This window comes from Scyliorhinus torazame, chromosome 1 (genome assembly GCF_047496885.1).
Source record: "Scyliorhinus torazame isolate Kashiwa2021f chromosome 1, sScyTor2.1, whole genome shotgun sequence".
NCBI lineage: Eukaryota > Metazoa > Chordata > Chondrichthyes > Carcharhiniformes > Scyliorhinidae > Scyliorhinus > Scyliorhinus torazame.
Window position 1 is genome coordinate 191820889 of NC_092707.1, and position 9981 is coordinate 191830869.

Consider the following 9981-nt stretch of genomic DNA (forward strand, 5'->3'; position numbering starts at 1 on the left):
ATGCTTCCTCTTGTGGGGCATTCTAGAACGAGAGGTCATCGTCTCGGGATAAGGGGTAGCAAATTTAAAACAGAGATGAGGAGAAACTATTTCTCCCAAAGAGTTTTGAATCTTTGAAATTTGCTATTCAAGAGTGTGGTGGATGCTGGGACAGTGAGTAAACATAATGAGCAGTTAAACCAATGCTTAATTAGTAATGGATTGAAGGATTACAGAGAACGTGAAGGACAGTGGAGATGAGGCAATCATGAGATCAGCCATGATTGTATTGTACGATGGAGCAGGCTCGAGAGGCTAAATTGCCTATTCCTGCTCCTAGTTCGTATGCTCTGAGAAAAAGCTAATTCCATCTTCCAGCTCTTGGTCTGTAGCCCTGTGGGTAACAGCACCCCAAGCGGAAATCTGGTGTTCTTAGTTAATAAGGGGATCAAGGTCTATGGGGAAAATACAGGAGAATGGGGATAAGGAACATATCAGCCATGATCAAATGGTGCAACAAACCCAATGGGCTGAATGGCCTAATTTTGCTCCTATATCTTATGGTCTTACGGTTTTCCAGTACTGCGCTGAAATGCCAGCTCGAATTATGCACTAAAACTGGTTCGAATTGACACAAGAATATGTATTTGTCTAACTGTTTGTCTAATTTGTGTGGACTGGTTATTGATAATAACTTTCAATTACTTGGGAACAGGAAACCGTTGTCTCCCTAATTGGTACCCAGTCACCCTATCGAACGATGGGTGCTTGTAAATTTGGATGGTGACGGCCATTGCTCAGTGAGTTGCATTCTTGCCTGTGAGTCAGAAGAGTATGGGTTCAAACCCCACTCCAGAAAGAGCACAAAATCAAGGATGGCACTCCAGAGTCACCCTTCTGAGTGTGAATTTTATTTTGTACAATTTGAGGAATTTGGCTGGGTCCACCATGCCTGCAGATGGAGGTCATGGTGCATTGCCACTGGTCCGTAGTGTTGTCTGAGTTGTTTCCACACTCTGAGCCTGGCCACTACCATTGGGTTTTTTGAGTACTTTGCTGGGGTGGGTGGGAGCTTGGTCGTGGCCAGTTCTCGGACGAATGTCCCTGCACAGGAGGTCTCCTCCATTTATAATCTGCTCCCAGGTCTTTGACCCAGCCTCGTACTCTCTCTGCGGTAGGTGCCCAGTGGTAGAGCTGGAAGTTCGGGAGGGCTAGCCCCCCACCCCCCCATTTCTCCTTCTTTATATGACGCTCTTGCGGTTCCTAGGCTTCTTTCCCCCACACACAAATGCCCTGACTGAATTGTCGAGTTGGGCAAAGAAGGCCTTTGGTATAAAGATGGGTATGGATATGAACAATAAGAGGAACCTTGGCAGAACGTTCATTTTGATCGTATGTACTCTCCCCGCCAGGGAAAGCGGGAGTGTATTCCATCTTTACAGGTCCCTCTTTAACTCTTCCATCAGGTTCGACAGGTTCCATTTGTGGATCCGTTTCCAGTCGTGGGCTTTTTGTATCCCCAAGTATCGGAATCTGGTTTGGGCCAATTTGAATGGCATTTTCCCCAGCTCTGGCTCCCACATCCCCCACATGTTTACAGGAAATATTTTGCTCTTGTTCAGATTGAATTAGTAGCCCAAGAAGGCTCCAAACTCTCTTAGGAAGTCCATTAATCCTCCCATGCTGGCTAGGGGGTTTGAGACGTAGAGAAGCAGGTTGTCTGTAAAGAATGATACTCTGTGCTCTGTCTCCCCCCTGAATGCCCCTCCACCCCTTTGCCGATCTGAGGACATTGGCCAGTGCCTTGATTGCCAGAGCAAATAGCAGTAGGGATAAGGGGCATCCTTGCTGGGAATATCCAGAGCTGTGGTGTTTGTCCGTACGCTCGCCATGGGAGCAGTGTACACCATGAGGTGAATCCTGGCCCAAACCCAAATCATTCTACTATCTTCAGGAGGTACTTCCATTCAACTCTGTCGGAGGCCTTCTCTGCATCTAGGGAGACGATCATCTCTGGTATCTCTTCCCCTGGTGGGGTCATGATCATGTTCAGCAGGCATCTGATGATCTCTGTTAGTTGCCTGCCCTCGTCAAAGCCGATCTGATCCTCCGCGACTGCCTCTTTCCAGTCGCCTTGCCAGGGCCTTCGCCAGGACTTTGTTGTCAGTGTTTAAGAGTGAGATGAGTCTGCATGACCAGCACTCCATCGGGTCTTTGTCCCTTCTGGCGATCAGTGATATTGAGGCCTGGATAAGCGTGGATAGCAGGGTCCCTCCCTGTAGCGAGTCATTGAACATCTCCCGCAGTTGTGGGGCCAGTGCTGCCACAAATTCTTTCATAGAAGTTCATTGGGGGACTTCTGGTGACGGGGACGTACTGAGAAGTCGCACATCAGGTGGCTCTCCTCCAGCGAATCTGGAAAATAGTCACTTTTTGCCCGGAAAACGCCTGCAAACAAAGCAAATCATCCCCTCACCGCCAACAAAACAAAGACAGACAGAAAGATGCCAAATAACAGCCAGCCTAGAGGATGAGTGGAGACCAGGGGCAAAATTCTCCCCCAACGGCGCGATGTCCGCCGACTGGCGCCAAAAACGGCGCCAATCAGACGGGCATCGCGCCGGCCCAAAGGTGTGGAACGCTACGCATCTTTGGGGGCCGAGCCCCAACATTGAGGGGCTAGGCCGGTTCTGGAGGGATTTCCGCCCCGCCAGCTGGCAGAAATGGCGTTTGTTGCCCCGCCAGCTGGCGCGGAAATGCGGCGCATGCGCGGGAGCGTCAGCGGCTGCCGACAGTATCCCGCGCGTGCACAGTGGGGAGAGTCTCTTCCGCCTCTGCCATGGTGGAGGCCGTGGCGGAGGCGGAAGGGAAAGAGTGCCCCCACGGCACAGGCCCGCCCGCGGATCGGTGGGCCCCGATCGCGGGCCAGGCCACCGTGGGGGCACCCCCCGGGGTCAGATCGCTCCGCGCCCCCCCAGGACTCCGAGACCCATCCACGCCGCCTGGTCCCGCCGGAAAATACCAGCTTTGATTTACGCCGGCGGGACAGGCAATTTCTGGGCAGGACTGCGGCCCATCTGGGCCGGAGAATTGAGCGGGGGTTCCCGCCAACCGGCGCGGCCCGATTCCCGCCCCCACCCAATCTCCGGTACCGGAGACTTCGGCGGGGTCGGGATTCACGGCGGCCAACGGCCATTTTCCGACCCGGCGGGGGGTCGGAGAATGACGCCTCAGGAGTGGGAAGAGCCCGGAAAAACAGCAGTCGGCCGAGCCGACCAGCACACGAGACGGTGAAACTCAGACTTTGCCAGAGCGAGAGGAACCGACCCGCCGCACGACAAGCGCCCTCTCACCAGGAGATGCATGAAGGATGTTCCTCTCAAGAGAGTTGAGGGTACACCGAGATGGGACGAAAGCAGACGTACAAGCTGCGGTGAAGGGTGCAGTGGCCGAAGCGCCGGCGAACATGCAGATGGCCCTGGACAAATTCTAAAAGCGACAGGAGGCCCAGGAGGCAATGATTAAGGATCTCGAAACGGCCGCAATGGACCAGAGCGACCGGTCATCTCCCTGGAAAAGGAGGCAATCTGAGAGGAAAGGTTGAGGATCAAGAGAACCGGTTGAGGCGGCAGAACCTACAGATCGTGGGGCTACCAAAGGGGATCGAAGGTAGGAACCCTACAGACTATGTGGCCCAAATTCTGGATAACCTGGTGGGAAGGGACAGCTTTCCCATTGACCAGAAATTTACAGAGCGCGCCGGTTGCTCTGACCAAAGCCCAAAACTGGAGAACAGCTGTGGGGATAATTGCAAAAATGCACCGGTACCAAGACCGGGAGAGAATCCTGTGCTGGGCCAGGCAGTCCAAAAACTGCAGCTGGGAGGTCACAAGATCCGGATCTACCAGAACATTGGGGCTGCCCTGGCCAAGCGCTGGGCCAAATTGAACAAAGTAAAGGCCGTCTTGTACAGAAACTGGGTAAGATTCGGAATGTTTTACCCAGCCAAGCTCTGGGTACATGTCAAGGCAGGGAACACTTTTTCACGGTCCCTGTGGCACCGACAAGTTCATTGCAAAGAAGGGCCTGGAGAAGCAGCAGCAGAGGGAACGATGAAGAGCCCACAGAATGAGACTTTGATAACGCAATGTTCAAACAAAAAAAGTTCTCTCCCTTCCACAGTCTGTACAGCCAACAGGAGACCATTGCCACAGCAACCGCTTTATGCGGGAGAACACTGCCTTGCTTTGGAGACGAGAGCAGCAAGAGAGGGAAGGATGATCGACGTACAGCTAAACAGAGGGTAAGGTGGGGGGAAATAGCAGACAGGCAACCTAGAGATCAGGCAACGCAGGTGTGTGGGGTGGGTGGGAGGGAGGGGGATGGGGGGGGGGTAGTGCTACAACGTCCGGGAGGAGGGCCACCACACTAGCGAGGTAGTTAGCACCTGGAGTCATGAGGAATGAAGAAGATGCAGTGTGTCCCCAGCAAGGGTGAAGGTGCCTGGGGGTGGGCAGATAAAGGATTCGGGTGGGGGAGGGGGGGTGGGGGGGGAGTGGGGGTAATCAGGGGAAGTCCATTGGGAATGCATTGGATCAGGTACCTTCCCCGGCTGCATGGAGTTGGTACTCTCCATGATCTCCCCCTGCCGTGCTAGTGCTGCTTCCAGTCCCTGTTTTCTTTCCTCCCCCATGACTGGAATGAGAAACTGTCTCATCTTTGAGTCCCCCTCTGGGAGTTCATAGAAAGATTATCATAGATTATCATAGAAAGTACAGTGCAGAAGGAGGCCATTCGGCCCATCGAATCTGCACCGGCTCTTGGAAAGAGCACCCTACCCAAGGTCAACACCTCCACCCTATCCCCATAACCCAGTAACCCCACCCAACACTAAGGGCAATTTTGGACACTAAGGGCAATTTATCATGGCCAATCCAACTAACCTGCACATCTTTGGACTGTGGGAGGAAACAGGAGCACCCGGAAGAAACCCACGCACACAAGGGGAGGATGTGCAGACTCCGCACAGACAGTTACCCAAGCCGGAATCGAACCTGGGACCCTGGAGCTGTGAAGCAATTGTACTATCCACAATGCTACTGTGCTGCCCCACGGTAACATTGGTGTTCAGAGGTGTACAGCTCCCGATAGTAGGTCGCGAAGGCCGCAAAGATCTTGTCTGGGGTCGTGGCTCGTCTGCCATTTTTATCTTTCACCTGCGTTGTTTCCCTGGTGGCTGCCTACTTTTTCAGCTGGTGATCCAGCAGATGGCTGGCCATGTCTCCATGTCTGGCGGATTTGGTGCACTGCTTTCCCAGTGGAGAGCAGATCAAATTCCATTTGTAATTTTTTCCACTCCGCCAGTAGTTCCACGGTCAATGCCGCGGAGTACCGTTGACCTGTACTTTGAAATAAGCCAGGCATGAAAAGGCAAATAACATCTTTTGTGGTCTTTGTGTCCATTACTGCTGACTTCCCAGTCTGTCTTTCCTGATGTATTCCTCCGTCACGCCTGGAGTGATGAAGTACAACTCCCTGTTTTTGTTGGTTTTTTAAAAATAAATTTTGAGTACCCAATTCTTTTTTCCAATTAAGGGGCAATTTAGCATGCCCGATCCACCTAGCCTGCACATCTTTGGGTTATGGGAATGAGACCCACGCAGACATGCTCAGAATACGCAAACTCCACAAGGACAACGACCCAGGGCCGGGATCGAACCCGGGTCCTCAGTGCCGTGAGGCAACAGTGCTAACCACTGAGCCCTCGTGCCGCCAGAACTCCCCGTTGTTAGAAGCTACCAACATTTTACTGTGTAAAGCATCCCGAACAGTATTTTGTTCTTAAATAGGGCCGACTTGGCTCCATTGAACTCAGCCTGGCTTTTGTCCAGGTTAGCCCCAATGTACTGGTATATATGGCGCTCCCATTTACAGGACCTCGTGCTCCTCACCCAGTTTAGGATCCTCTCCTTTTCCTGGTATCTGTGGAGCTTTGTGATGGTCGCTCTGGGTGGTTCCACTGATTTGGGCATTTGCCTGAGTGATCTGTGGGCTCTGTCCACTTCTAGAGGTTTGGGGAAGCTTTCTCCCCTGACTAATTTCCCCATCATCTGCGCTACAAAGTCCGTTGGGTTCCTGTCCTCAGGCAGCCCAATGATTCTCAGATTCTGGTGGCGGGATCTGTTCTCCTGGTCCTCAACCTTTCCTTTGAGCGCTCCCTGGGCTGCCACCAACCTTGCCACCTCCGTCTCTAAAGAATCGATCCTGACACCCTGGTCAGTTGCAAATCTCTTCAGTTCCCGCACTGTTTCTTTTCAGGGTTTCCAACCATAACTCTGTCTTTTCTATGGTCCCTTTGACGCAGGCCAAAGCAATTGATATGACCACATTTAAGGTCTCCATGAGGTCCTCTTTGATGGAGTCCCTCAGCTTTAGATGTTCCTGTGCCAGGAGTTCATCCCATTTCTCGTCAGTGGATGGGTCGGTGCCGGTGGTCGCATTGACGATCCCTCCTCATCTGCTGTGCTCTATCAGTTTCACTCCTCATGCCCGCTGTCTGTGTCCTTCTCTCCTGGCTCTACCACTCCTGCGTTTTATTTTGTTTCTTGGCAAATTTGAGGGCAATTTTCTTTTGGATGGCTGTTCATTTTGTTTCAGATGAGGGGTAGGGTTTTTTTTTTGCCGATTTAGTGGTCAATGTCTAGATTCGAAGTGCCAAAGTTAAAGTTTCCTGAAGACAGCCACCTTTCCATATTAGCAAGTGCCTGCAGCTGCATGGCCAGAGTCCTTGGCTGTCGGCGGGGGTTATGGGTGGTCTTTGGGGCAGACGGGCAGGGACAAGGGTTGCCCCGGAATGATCCAGGCGTTGGCATGATGGTGCCGTGAGTGGTTGCCCCCCAGTTGCCTCCTCAGCACCTCCCCCCACCCTCCGATGGTGGCCCAACCCTGCGGAGGGACCCCACACCCCCACCGAGCACTGGGGTGGCAAGCCCAGCACCCCTAAGATCTTTGCCTGTGAGAAAAGATGGCTAATCATCTCCTTGGCTCCCCATTGAAGCCCTTCCACCAGATTCACGTTTTACAAAAGGAAATGAAATGAAAATTGCTTATTGTCACAAGTAGGCTTCAAATGAAGTTACTGTGAAAAGCCCCTAGTCACCACATTCCGGCGCCTGTTCGGGGAGGCTGATACTGGAATTGAACCATGCTGCTGGCCTGCCTTGGTCTACTTTCAAAGCCAGCGATTTAGCCCTGTGCTAAACAGTACTAATTGGCGCCAGCGTGACCACTTGCTGGTGAGGCCGTTGAATGACGAGAGGCCATTGGATATGGTGTGGCTCTCGTTAATTGTATGGAAATAGGGCTTAAGTGGTAATGGTTGGTTTCCCGCCACGTTACGGTGAGATCCAGATTTTGCCTACAGGAACAGGCTAGTTGCATTGCAAACTGTTTGGCGCCTGGCGCGGTTCTCGTTTTTGGCCTCTCCCCCTCGAGCAACAGCGTAACGATGCCGGAGAATCACGCTCGTTGTCACTGACAGTTGCTATCTTATGTCATAGCCAAAACTGGATGGATATTTTGTGGCTGTATATTGAGTTCTGGTTTGTTTGACCGATGCACAAATTCATCCATAACAAGCAATACAAGCTAGGGCATGTGATGAGTGGGATATTCCCATTGATTTATTATTCGTATTTTGTAACCTAAAGGTATTTGCATCTGATAAATGAATGCACCTGCACCAACATTTTCATTGATTGCAATAATTTACTGTACAATAAATTAGGTTAAACATGCAATTCCCCAAAGTCATCATTGATTGTTGAGTAGCTATCACCTTTGGACTCCTGTCACCACCAGGGCAGCAAGGGAACTAATGTTCAAACATTAGACTAAGGAGTGTTGCAACATTAACAATTTGTTATGTTGCAACCCAAATCCACAGTTACCTGCTCAACTGGAACAACCAGGCTCTTATCATGTTTCCAGACAATTGCTCGATGATCATCTATCTGTCTGAACTTGCCATTCACCACCCAGAACCCAAAATAGTTCCACAAGTCAACAGATGGATTTACTCATAAGAAGAGCCTACTACCCAGGCATATATGTACTTGTCTGTGGGGTAGAGTCTAAATTGCTACCAATTCACAGATCATAGATCATAGAATTTACAGTGCAGAAAGAGGCCATTCGGCCCCTAGAGTCTGCACTGGCCCATGGAAAGATTACCCTACCTAAGCTCACACTTCCAACCTATTCCCGTAACCCAGTAACCCCATCTAATCTTTTTGGACCATAAGGGAAATTTAGCATGGCCATCCACCTAACCTGCACATCTTTGGACAGTGGGAGGAAACCATAGCACCCGGAGAAAACCCACACAGACATGAGGCGAACGTGCAGACTCTGCACAGACAGTGACCCAAGCCAGGAATCAAACCTGGGACACTGGAGCTGTGAAGCAACGGGCTAACCACTGTGCTACTGTGCCATGAACTATAGGTATAAAAGTATTTTTTTCTTGTTACAAAGATATACTTTATTCATAAAATATCTGAAAGAGATATGACAAAACATTTCAAATTGTCATAACAGGCAAGTGCAATGATATTCACATTTTTTCCAGAGATCAAGATGCACCCTGAGGTGCTTCAATTCAGTAATGAGAGCAATACAAATATTTCAATATATTCATTACAGAGAGTACAATTCTGTTCCGACTATATACATTGCAAATGTTGCACTCTGCGGTGCTTCAATTCAGTTACAGACGGTTAGGATAAGCACACATTCTGAGCGGTTTGACACGGTTACCAGTCCCTTGGACTACATGGATTGAAACATCTTACACAGGGGCGTTTCCCCATTGCGCCTTGGTGGCGGCTGCCCCAAGCTTAAGTGTCTCCTTCAGCACGTAGTCCTCCATGGACCTTGAAATATGTCAGTCAGCAACACTTGGGGGCACAGTGGAGGGTGGCAGGGTAGCACAGTGGTTAGTACTGTTGCTTCACAGCACCAGGGTCGCAGGTTTGATTCCGGCTTGGGTCGCTGTCTGTGCGGAGTCTACACATTCTCCCGTGTCTGCGTGGGATTCCCCCGGGTGCTCCGGTTTCCTCCCACAGTCCAAAGATGTGCAGGTTAAGTGGTTTGGCCATGCTAAATTGCTCTTAGTGTCCAAAAGGAGTAGGTGGGGTTACTGGGTTACGGGGATCGGGTGGAGGTGTGGACTTAGGTAGGGTGCTATTTCCAAGGGCCAGGGCATACTCGATGGGACGAATGGCCTCCTTCTGCACAGTAAATCCTATGATTCTATGACTCAGTCGAGGACAATTCTTTGCACTGGAAGATCAACAAGTTGCGGGCAGACAAAAGAGCATCTTGCACCGAGTTGATGATCCTCCAACAGCATTTGATGTTTGTCTTTGAGATGTTGATTGAGGAATACAAATTGGTCTGGTCAGTGAAGAAAACTCCCCCACTGTTCTTCATCGTACTGTCATGGGGTGGGTGGCACAGTGACGCAGTGGTTAACACTGCTGCCTCACGGTGCTGAGGACCCAGGTTCGATCCTAACCCCAGGTCACTGTCTGTGTCAAGTTTGCACATTCTCCCCATGGGTCTCACCCCCAGAACCCAAAGATGTGCAGGGTAGGTGGATTGGCCATGCTAAATTGCCCCTTAATTGGAAAAAAGAATTGGGTACTCTAAATTTACTTTTAAAAAGTAGTCATGGGATTTTTTTTTTACAAATTACTTGGAGAGCAGATGGGGCATCAATTTAACATCGTTCAAAAGTCTGCACATCCAACAGTGCAACACTCCTTCAGTACTGCACTAAAGTGCCAATGCTCAAGTCTGTGGAGTGGCACTATAACCCATGACCTTTGACTCTCCGTGACGATAGCAGTACCAAATAAGCCACAGCCAGCACCTTCACTGAGATGTTTTATTTATTGCAAATAGGAAAACTAGTAAAATAACTGAAAGAAACACATCACA